This window comes from Euprymna scolopes, chromosome 7 (assembly GCF_053919585.1).
Source record: "Euprymna scolopes isolate OS-2025 chromosome 7, ASM5391958v1, whole genome shotgun sequence".
NCBI lineage: Eukaryota > Metazoa > Mollusca > Cephalopoda > Sepiida > Sepiolidae > Euprymna > Euprymna scolopes.
The window spans coordinates 163779161-163787726 of record NC_136488.1 but is presented as its reverse complement, the minus strand read 5'-3'; the positions used below and the strand labels follow the sequence as shown (position 1 = coordinate 163787726).

At 34.2% G+C, this 8566-nt stretch overlaps 1 pseudogene; it reads right to left on the bottom strand.

Annotated features, from left to right (window-relative positions):
* Nucleotides 1-518: 518 nt before the first annotated feature.
* On the bottom strand, nucleotides 519-620 carry LOC145280606 (U2 spliceosomal RNA; annotated as a pseudogene).
* Between the last annotated feature and the right edge of the window lie 7946 nt (nucleotides 621-8566).

Sequence of the window (8566 nt, the reverse complement as noted above, 5' to 3'; positions counted from 1 at the left end):
TGGACTCAAATATTTTGTCGAAAGAAGAAAATTAGATAAGTGAAAATAAGAGTCGGATAAACCGAGACTCGAACCTTGTAAGCAAGGTTAAGAAATAGAATGTTGGAAATCGGAATGTTAAAAAGGTTTATTGTTAAATTCTATTATTAAATAGTTAGATATTGTTTATATTGTAAAGAGAATTAATTGTGCATTCTTTTATAAAGCTGAATACTAAAAAGGCCGTGCTCTCGTGTAATGAATGAATGCGTGAATGTAGGATTGGCATGAAATTCTTAAAGATAAACTAAAATGACCGAAAAATGGGCTGAAATTACTTAAATAAATAAAAAGTAAATGACTTAGAATGAATTTAATGAACTTAAGGATGAATTGAATGACCTTAAGAATGACTTGAATGCTTAAAGAATGACTGGAATGCTTCAAAAACAACATGAATGATCTGAGAATGACTTGAATGGCGTTGAGACTGACTGGTTGTAAAGTAGGTGATCATTTTACATGAAATTAATACAGAAAAGTGGTCCTCCATTTTATATCACAAAGTTACAAACATAAGTTCAGCATGTAGTAAGAACAGATACTACACTTTGATCTTGGCCAAAAGGCCAAAAAAAGCTTAAAAAGCTAAGAATATAATCTATTAACAACAGACCTTTGATCTTAACCAAAAAGGCCAAGCACAAAAGTGCTACGGACAGACCGACCGACAGACCGACGGACCGACAGAGTGACTTATAGAGCGGCTTGCACGCGACTAAAATGTCAGCTAAAAACAATGAACAATACAAATTAAAAATGCATTGTTAAAAAATAGGTTAGGTAAAAAAATAAGTTAGAGTATATGTTTAGAATTCTTTTTGTTTTCAAAAGCGTGTTTGGAAAAACGTGTGCATAGACACGTGAATTGATCACGTTTGGGAAACACACCTCTGACGTCATATCAAAGGGAGATTCTCAATATAGGAGCTAGAGTTAGTCAGATCAGGGCAGTTGAGGCAGAACAGTCAGCAGAGTCGGTCGAAGAGAGTTGATCGGCCAAGAGTTGACATGGTAAGAGGAGGGTCCCCTTAGAGGCGAAGGAGTAGAAGGTTAACTATGTAGATCCGAATTTGAATTTCTGACGTCATCATCATTCGACCGGTCCAATGAATAAAGAATCACCATCGATATTTGTAACTGTTTGTCTTCGTGTCATCATTCCACAAATTAAAAGGCAATGTGTTAATCATCTCATTATGAACAAGAATATGTATCTCTCCTCCTCTCTCTATGTGTTATAAGAAATATAAGAACTGTGCATCTATCATCCTGTCACCGTCGCTATATGAGTTAAGGAGAAACATCACAGAACTGTATATATGTCTCATCTCTGTTTCCCCCTCATAATCATTATATTAATGTATTATATTGACCCAATATTGACTCAACGTCATTCTTAAAAATGAACCCCCACTTCAAAACATCAGGATTGACCACTAAGGGACTTCAGAATTTATGCTATGATTTCTGTCCATCAACCACTACTCTTATGAACCTATAAAAGAAGTGATTTAATAACTGAGGGGACATTTCCAGTAATACCATGCCTGGAGATCTATATATATATATATATTATACATATATATATATATATATATATATATATATATATATATATATATATATATATACTATACGTTTGATATATATATATATATATATATAGTAAGTTATAAAATGTATATGGCGATTAAGCTACACTGAATATAACTTACTAACTAGCTCTACCTACGTATTGAGCACTTTTGAAGTAAATACTTAAAGCTTACGCATAAATCTATACTTTCGTATATTAATTTTATGTGAGTAAATTAAGTAGTCATATATATATATATATATATATATATATATATATATATACAGGGAGAGAGAAAGAGAGAGGGAGAGAGAGAGATGAATAGAGATATATGACGCTTTCACCATAGGGTCGGTCCTAGGTCACGAGACCAGTCATGATGTTTTATTATGACGTCACAAGACGAGAGAGAAAGACGAAAAAAACAGACGACTTGTTATAAATAATAAGTCTAAGTGTATTACAAAAAAAAGATACAATGATACACTAATTCCTTGTTACTTCAAGTAGTTTGTGTGTGTACACTGTAAAAGTCCGTGTTTGTGATCGTGGTGGTGGTGGTGGTGGTGGTAGTGGTAGATGTGGGGCGGTAGGTGCGGTCGGCGCGTCTATATTTCTCTCCACTTTTTCTCTCTGACTGCCTGCTCACAAAAAAAACGTGTTTTATATATTTTTGGCTAGCCCGTCGCACATCGCCGTTGCCCTTAGGCTGCTGATATGCAAGATATTAATCTTCCATTCATACGTATCAAGTGTTTCAACCGGTCAATTGTTCGGGTCGTTCGACCGACATTCAATACCATATTTATACCTATCACATATCGACCCGTTCAACTTTTCTATTGTTTTCTCCGATCTATTTTTAACGATGATTTTCTGTTTACAAAACTTTGGCTTTCCTCTTGTTTCTGTTCAACTCTGTTATTTATCTACCAACTAGTATCAGTAATTCTAAAACCCACGAGCCAGGTTCGATTTCTTGTCCCACACTTTCCAATTCTTTTAACTTAGACGCTGTACAGTGTTACATCACTCCCCTCCTCACACAAAATTTTTTCCTTTACCTGTAAATGACATGACACCGCCCCTGCCCTCATTTCTGAGGTGGTGATGGTAAAACTGAAATGAACAATCCTGTCCGAGTCACTTCATGCAAAAGTTCACTTCTTCTATATATATATATATATATATATATATATATATATATATATATATATATATATATATATATATATATATATATAAATGTCTTTTCTCTTCATTTCTTTTCAAAAAGTTGGAGCCCTAACCACTCCTTACTTAAATAGAACACTCAAAAATAAAGTCTCTCCTATTTTCAAATTTTGAGTCCTAACCACTCCCTCAGTTCCTGTCTTTCCTTGCCATTTTTCCCTTCGCGACAGCGCTTGGTTTCTCCTTACGAGTACATGGTTCTCCCTCTGCGCTCGCCTCCTCTTCCAGATGTGCAGTGGCTTACTCGGTGGCAGTCTCGTCGGACCTGTCGGGAAAGAGAACACCCCTTGGCTTATTTGTCTCACTCTCAGCCCTTGCTACCAGTCTCCCCTTCCAAGCCGGTAATTTCCCATATTTCTTCAGCACACATCCTACCGAGATAATCAATAATACGAGGGCGAGAACGCCAAGCATTGCCGACCAAGTGATAACATGTCTCGTGGTACAATTTCCTGGTTCCACAACCTCCATTGCGTCTAACATATCCCTTAATCGATCTATGTTGATCCTCTCAACCGACCTCAACAACACTGGGATTTTCTCTAGTTTCCTTTCTGGAAATCTTTTAATTATGGGTTCACATAACTTTGCCCAAACACTCCCATTCTTCTGTATCAGCATCTTAAACGTCCCACTTTCCTCGAATTTGTCTTCGATCTGATAATATGGGGAGGTAGATAGATGCCCCAAACGCCGAACAACCCATGGGTAACTCTACAATCGTTAAAGGAGGTGCTATTCTTATAGTTTTTGGAAGGCTGTCATTCACATACACGTGTTAACCCCAGCTCGTCCTGCGTGGCTAACGCCCTGACTCCATAGGCTACACTGATTGCTCGAGACAATGCTGTGCTTGTCAGTACCTCTACTTGGCAGTGCTTCCGAATTTTCTAATCTTCTCCCTTAAACAACCCGAGGACACACAAATCGTGATTTCCTGTTACATAAACCGGGCTTGTGGACGTACATGCCTCTAGGGCATCCCCCTTACATTTTATGGCTTCCTCTCGTGTGAGAAGTATAAACTTTGTTCTCGCTAGGTTCAAGGCTAGATATTCAGTCTGAATCCTGTACTTAGCAACTGCCTCCATCCTCTCCTGTACTCGGGGGTAGGGTATAGGCAAATTCAACGCCTGATAAATCTCAAATACTCCAGTTCGGTCTTATAACGGTAAGGATGCAACTACCAGTAATTTGCTACTTTCCAGCAACGTGACCCACCCCTCAGCGGGATCAACTGGCAGCCTAAGATAATGGGGTAACCCTGTTTGTATTTTTAGTAATACTTCCCTGAGATGATTCGGGGCCACAATACTCGGGGACAAATGTCCCAACGATAGTATGTCCAACTGAGCCCTTACGTGCTCTAACAATGTTAGTAAGGTTTGCCCCGTTTGGCGCACCTTGTTTGTAATCATGAGTAAATGAAGAACCTGTTGTATAAAACCCCTAGCACTCGCAAGTTATCTGCTAGCTCCGTTGGCACATTCTTCACCTCTTGCTGCAGCGAGTTCATATTACGTATCAACCCATTTATGCTGGTTCGGTTTTTGGCCAATTCCAACCGGGTTACGTTTTGTATGGAGACGCTTTTCTTAGCTACATAGGCTAACTGTCTTTGTTCCTTTTCGACCTCCGTAAGTTTATGTTTAATTAACTTCATGTCCTCCATAGTCACAGTCCCGAATAGTGCACTTAGCGCCTTACCAACGATGGGAATCGCCGTCCTCTTTCCATGGGCTTTTAATAGTGTGATGCCCACTAGATACCAACCCATTTTCTTCTGCCCTTTAATGTTGCGCAATTCCAGTACTTCGTTCTTAAAATCATTCAGTAACAATCCATACGGTTTTGAATCAATCACCAACGTAATCATCCATCTTGATCGGGTTATGGTCACTTCGTTGGTCTTCTTGAATATAGTATGCCGGCTGTGTTTCCACGCGTCCGCTGCCATCAGTAGCAGAACTATCATCCCTAAGGATTTCCGATCCATCCCTTCCACTCATCTTGTTCCAGCTGGCTCTGTTATTTATCTACCAACTAGTATCAGTAATTCTAAAACCCACGAGCCAGGTTCGATTTCTCGTCCCGCACTTTCCAATTATTTAGGCGCTTTACAGTGTTTTTACAGTGTTACAAATATATATATATATATATATATATATATATATATATATAGTATCAATCGCTTTATTACAGATTAGTAAAATATCAATATTTCACTAAATATATGTCAGAACAAAATGAAAATTATTATCATTGAACGACGTTTTTAAGATTAGTTATTTCCAAAAATGTATTCAAATTCATGCGATATTCACGAAGTTATGACATTTTATTCTTTATCGTTGAATTTCTACTGTCCATCGCTTTATTTAATGTTGTTTTAGGGCAGAAATACAATGTCTTATTTTTCGAACTTTACTTTTTGTTATATTTTTCTTGCAAAGAATAATAAACAAACACATATCCTAGGTATCGGCCTCATATAAATTATTTATCGCCATATCCACACTCTGTCGCTCGGAATGGTCCAATTAATCCATCCCCAATGATCCCCGGTCAAAACTGTAACGGGTCGGAGTTCCGTTCGGGTTTCAAACTTAGGTCCATCTATCCGGACCGTCAAGAGTAGCATGAGCCTCATCCCTAAATGGGGCCATTGGAAGAGGTTAGATGTTCCTTGCAATCTCATTCAACACATTGTATCGGGCATGCCTGGATCCTGAGGCGATTCCAGCTCTTGTAAAAACGAAAGCACTGGTGCTCTTTGCGTTTCGGTTGACTTTCCTACGAATTTTCCGAATATTACGAACTAAAATGCCCTTATTTTACCTGATCATCCTGATGGACTTATTTTTCTTGATTTGGTGTTCGGGTTGTTCAAGAGTACAGCCAAGATTTTTAGATACCATTCCAGTTCTGTTGTGAATTTTTGGACAAACTATCTTTCTGTAGTCCAGCAACTATCCTTTGCTTTTCGATAACCTTTATTCGCCTGATTTCTTGGCATTGTAAGAGATCTGCAATAAAGCGATGGACAGTAAAATTTCTTTGGTTATAAAGAAAAATGTCATAACTTTGTGGATATTGCATGAATTTGAATCAAATTTTAAGAAATAACTAAACTAAAAGCAACCCTTTGATGGTACAATTTTCATTTTTTATGTATATTTAGGGAAATATTAATATTTTACTAATTTGCAATAAAGCGATTGACACAGTTTATATATACATATATATATATATATATATATATATATATATATATATATAATGTATATATTATGCGTTTCGTGTACATATATTATACGTTTCATGTATTCATGTATATATATATATATATATTATATATGTATATATATTTATATATATAAATATATATATATAAACATATATATACATATATATAATTAATATATATATGTGTATATATATATTATTATATATGTATATATATATTTATATATATATATACATTTATTTTATATATATATATACATATATATATACATATATGTATATATATAAATATATATATATAAACATATATATAATTAATATATATATGTGTATATATATATTATTATATATGTATATATATATTTATATATATATACATTTATTTTATATATATATATACATATATATATACATATATGTATATATATATATATATATATATATATATATATATATATATATATATATATATATATGCATATGCTTGCAGTTCGTCGGAGGATTAACCGTTTATACCTCTTCACAGTTGAGATCCCTAGATGTAAGAGAGCCTTCTATTCCAGTAGTTTATTCCCCAGAACCGCTAGACTTTGGAATTCCTTTCCGGTTTCCTGCTCCCCCAAATCTACTGACGTGCAGAAGTTCAAGTGTAACGTGAACCGACATCTTACTGTCCAACTTCCCACAGTACCCCTGTAGATTATGTCCCTGGTAGTAGCCGCCTACATCAAAATGACAGTGTGCCCTGTTTGGAGTGAAAATGTAATAATAATAATAATAATAATAATAATAATATATATATATATATATATTAATTATACGTGTCATGTATATATATATATTATACGTTTCATGTATTTTATATATATATATATTATACGTTTCATGTATTTTATATATATGAGAGAGATAATGTGTAATATATAAAAACATACGTCTTACTAGCAGATTTCTGCTTTTATCTATATGTATAATTTAGTGCTAATAATTCATTGGAAATTGTCTACATTTTGTTTCACTTTTGAAATCACGACGATATATTGAAGAGAAAATATAATATCAAATAATCGATAGAGAATCGCTTATGTAATAAAAAATACGAAATCTTGCAGCACTCTTACTAGTACTAAGTATTACCTGCCAATTCTATCGAATGCATCATAGAGGACAGATGTCCTTCTGTATAATAGATGATATGACACAGCCATGAATTGTAGATACAATTTATGAAATAAGTAACGAGAATAACACATTCAGTAAGTCTGACAAGAAAAATTCACGTTCCTTGAATTATTGAGTGAAAGCAAATTCAAAATTAATATGTTTTCTCAACGTGATTGCGAATGTGGGTATTGAATCCGCGAATGTTTATGCATATGTTATGTTTAAGAAAGAATTTTAACAGAGACAAAACTTCTTAGTTACAAAACTTTAGTGCAATATTGGTTAACCATTGCAATATTCAACTAAATTAAAACAGGACAAAAAAGAAATAACAAAAAGAAATTGAAAGGAAAGAAACGCCGAGGAACAAAACACAACAGAGAAGAATCTAGACACAAAGAAATGATAAAAAAGATAAATTAACCCTGCGTTAATGCCATGGGGTATTTTGTCATCCCAATTTTGCTTAAGTGCTCATAATTCCAAGTTGGCAACTTATTTCTTTTCCTTCCTCCCGAGACCTTTCGGACACATGATATGGCGCAGCCGTGTTTCAGTTTTCCTTGATTTATATATTTTTTGTATCTTTCAAGTGAGAATGAAAATTGTAGATATAAACGCATATTGTGTATTATTAGGATATTCTGTAATATTTAATACGGAATTAATATGTTTTGGTATTTTCGTTATGATAAGTTTTGATGGGATTTTTATTTTATTTACAATTTATTACTCTTTCAGTCTTGTAACTATGAGCTTAGCTAATGTGATATCTTAATTTTTCCTTAGTTTTATAATTTATTTTATTCTATTATTTAGTATCAACAAGATACAAGTGATTCAAACTATTCAACAGGGACTTTAAATATATCCTGAACTAGTTTTTACAAAATAATAACACTGTAAACATTTTTATCTTGAGCTATGAACACCCCGATGGGATTAACCATATTTGAAACACCCACGGGATTATCGCAGGGTTAAGGAAGATATAATGAAATAAGATAGGTTAAGAAAAGAAAGAATTCGGTAGGGAACGAAAACGGTTGTCATTACATGACCTTTAATTACGTGAAATTTAATTACGTGACCTTTAATTACGTGAAATTTAATTACGTGACCTTTAATAACGTGAAATTTAATTACATAACCTTTAATTACGTGAAATTTAATTACATGACCTTTAATAACGTGACCTTTAATAACGTGACCTTTAATAACGTGACCTTTAATTACGTGAAATTTAATTACATGACCTTTAATTACGTGAAATTTAATTACATGACCTTTAATTACGTGATCTTT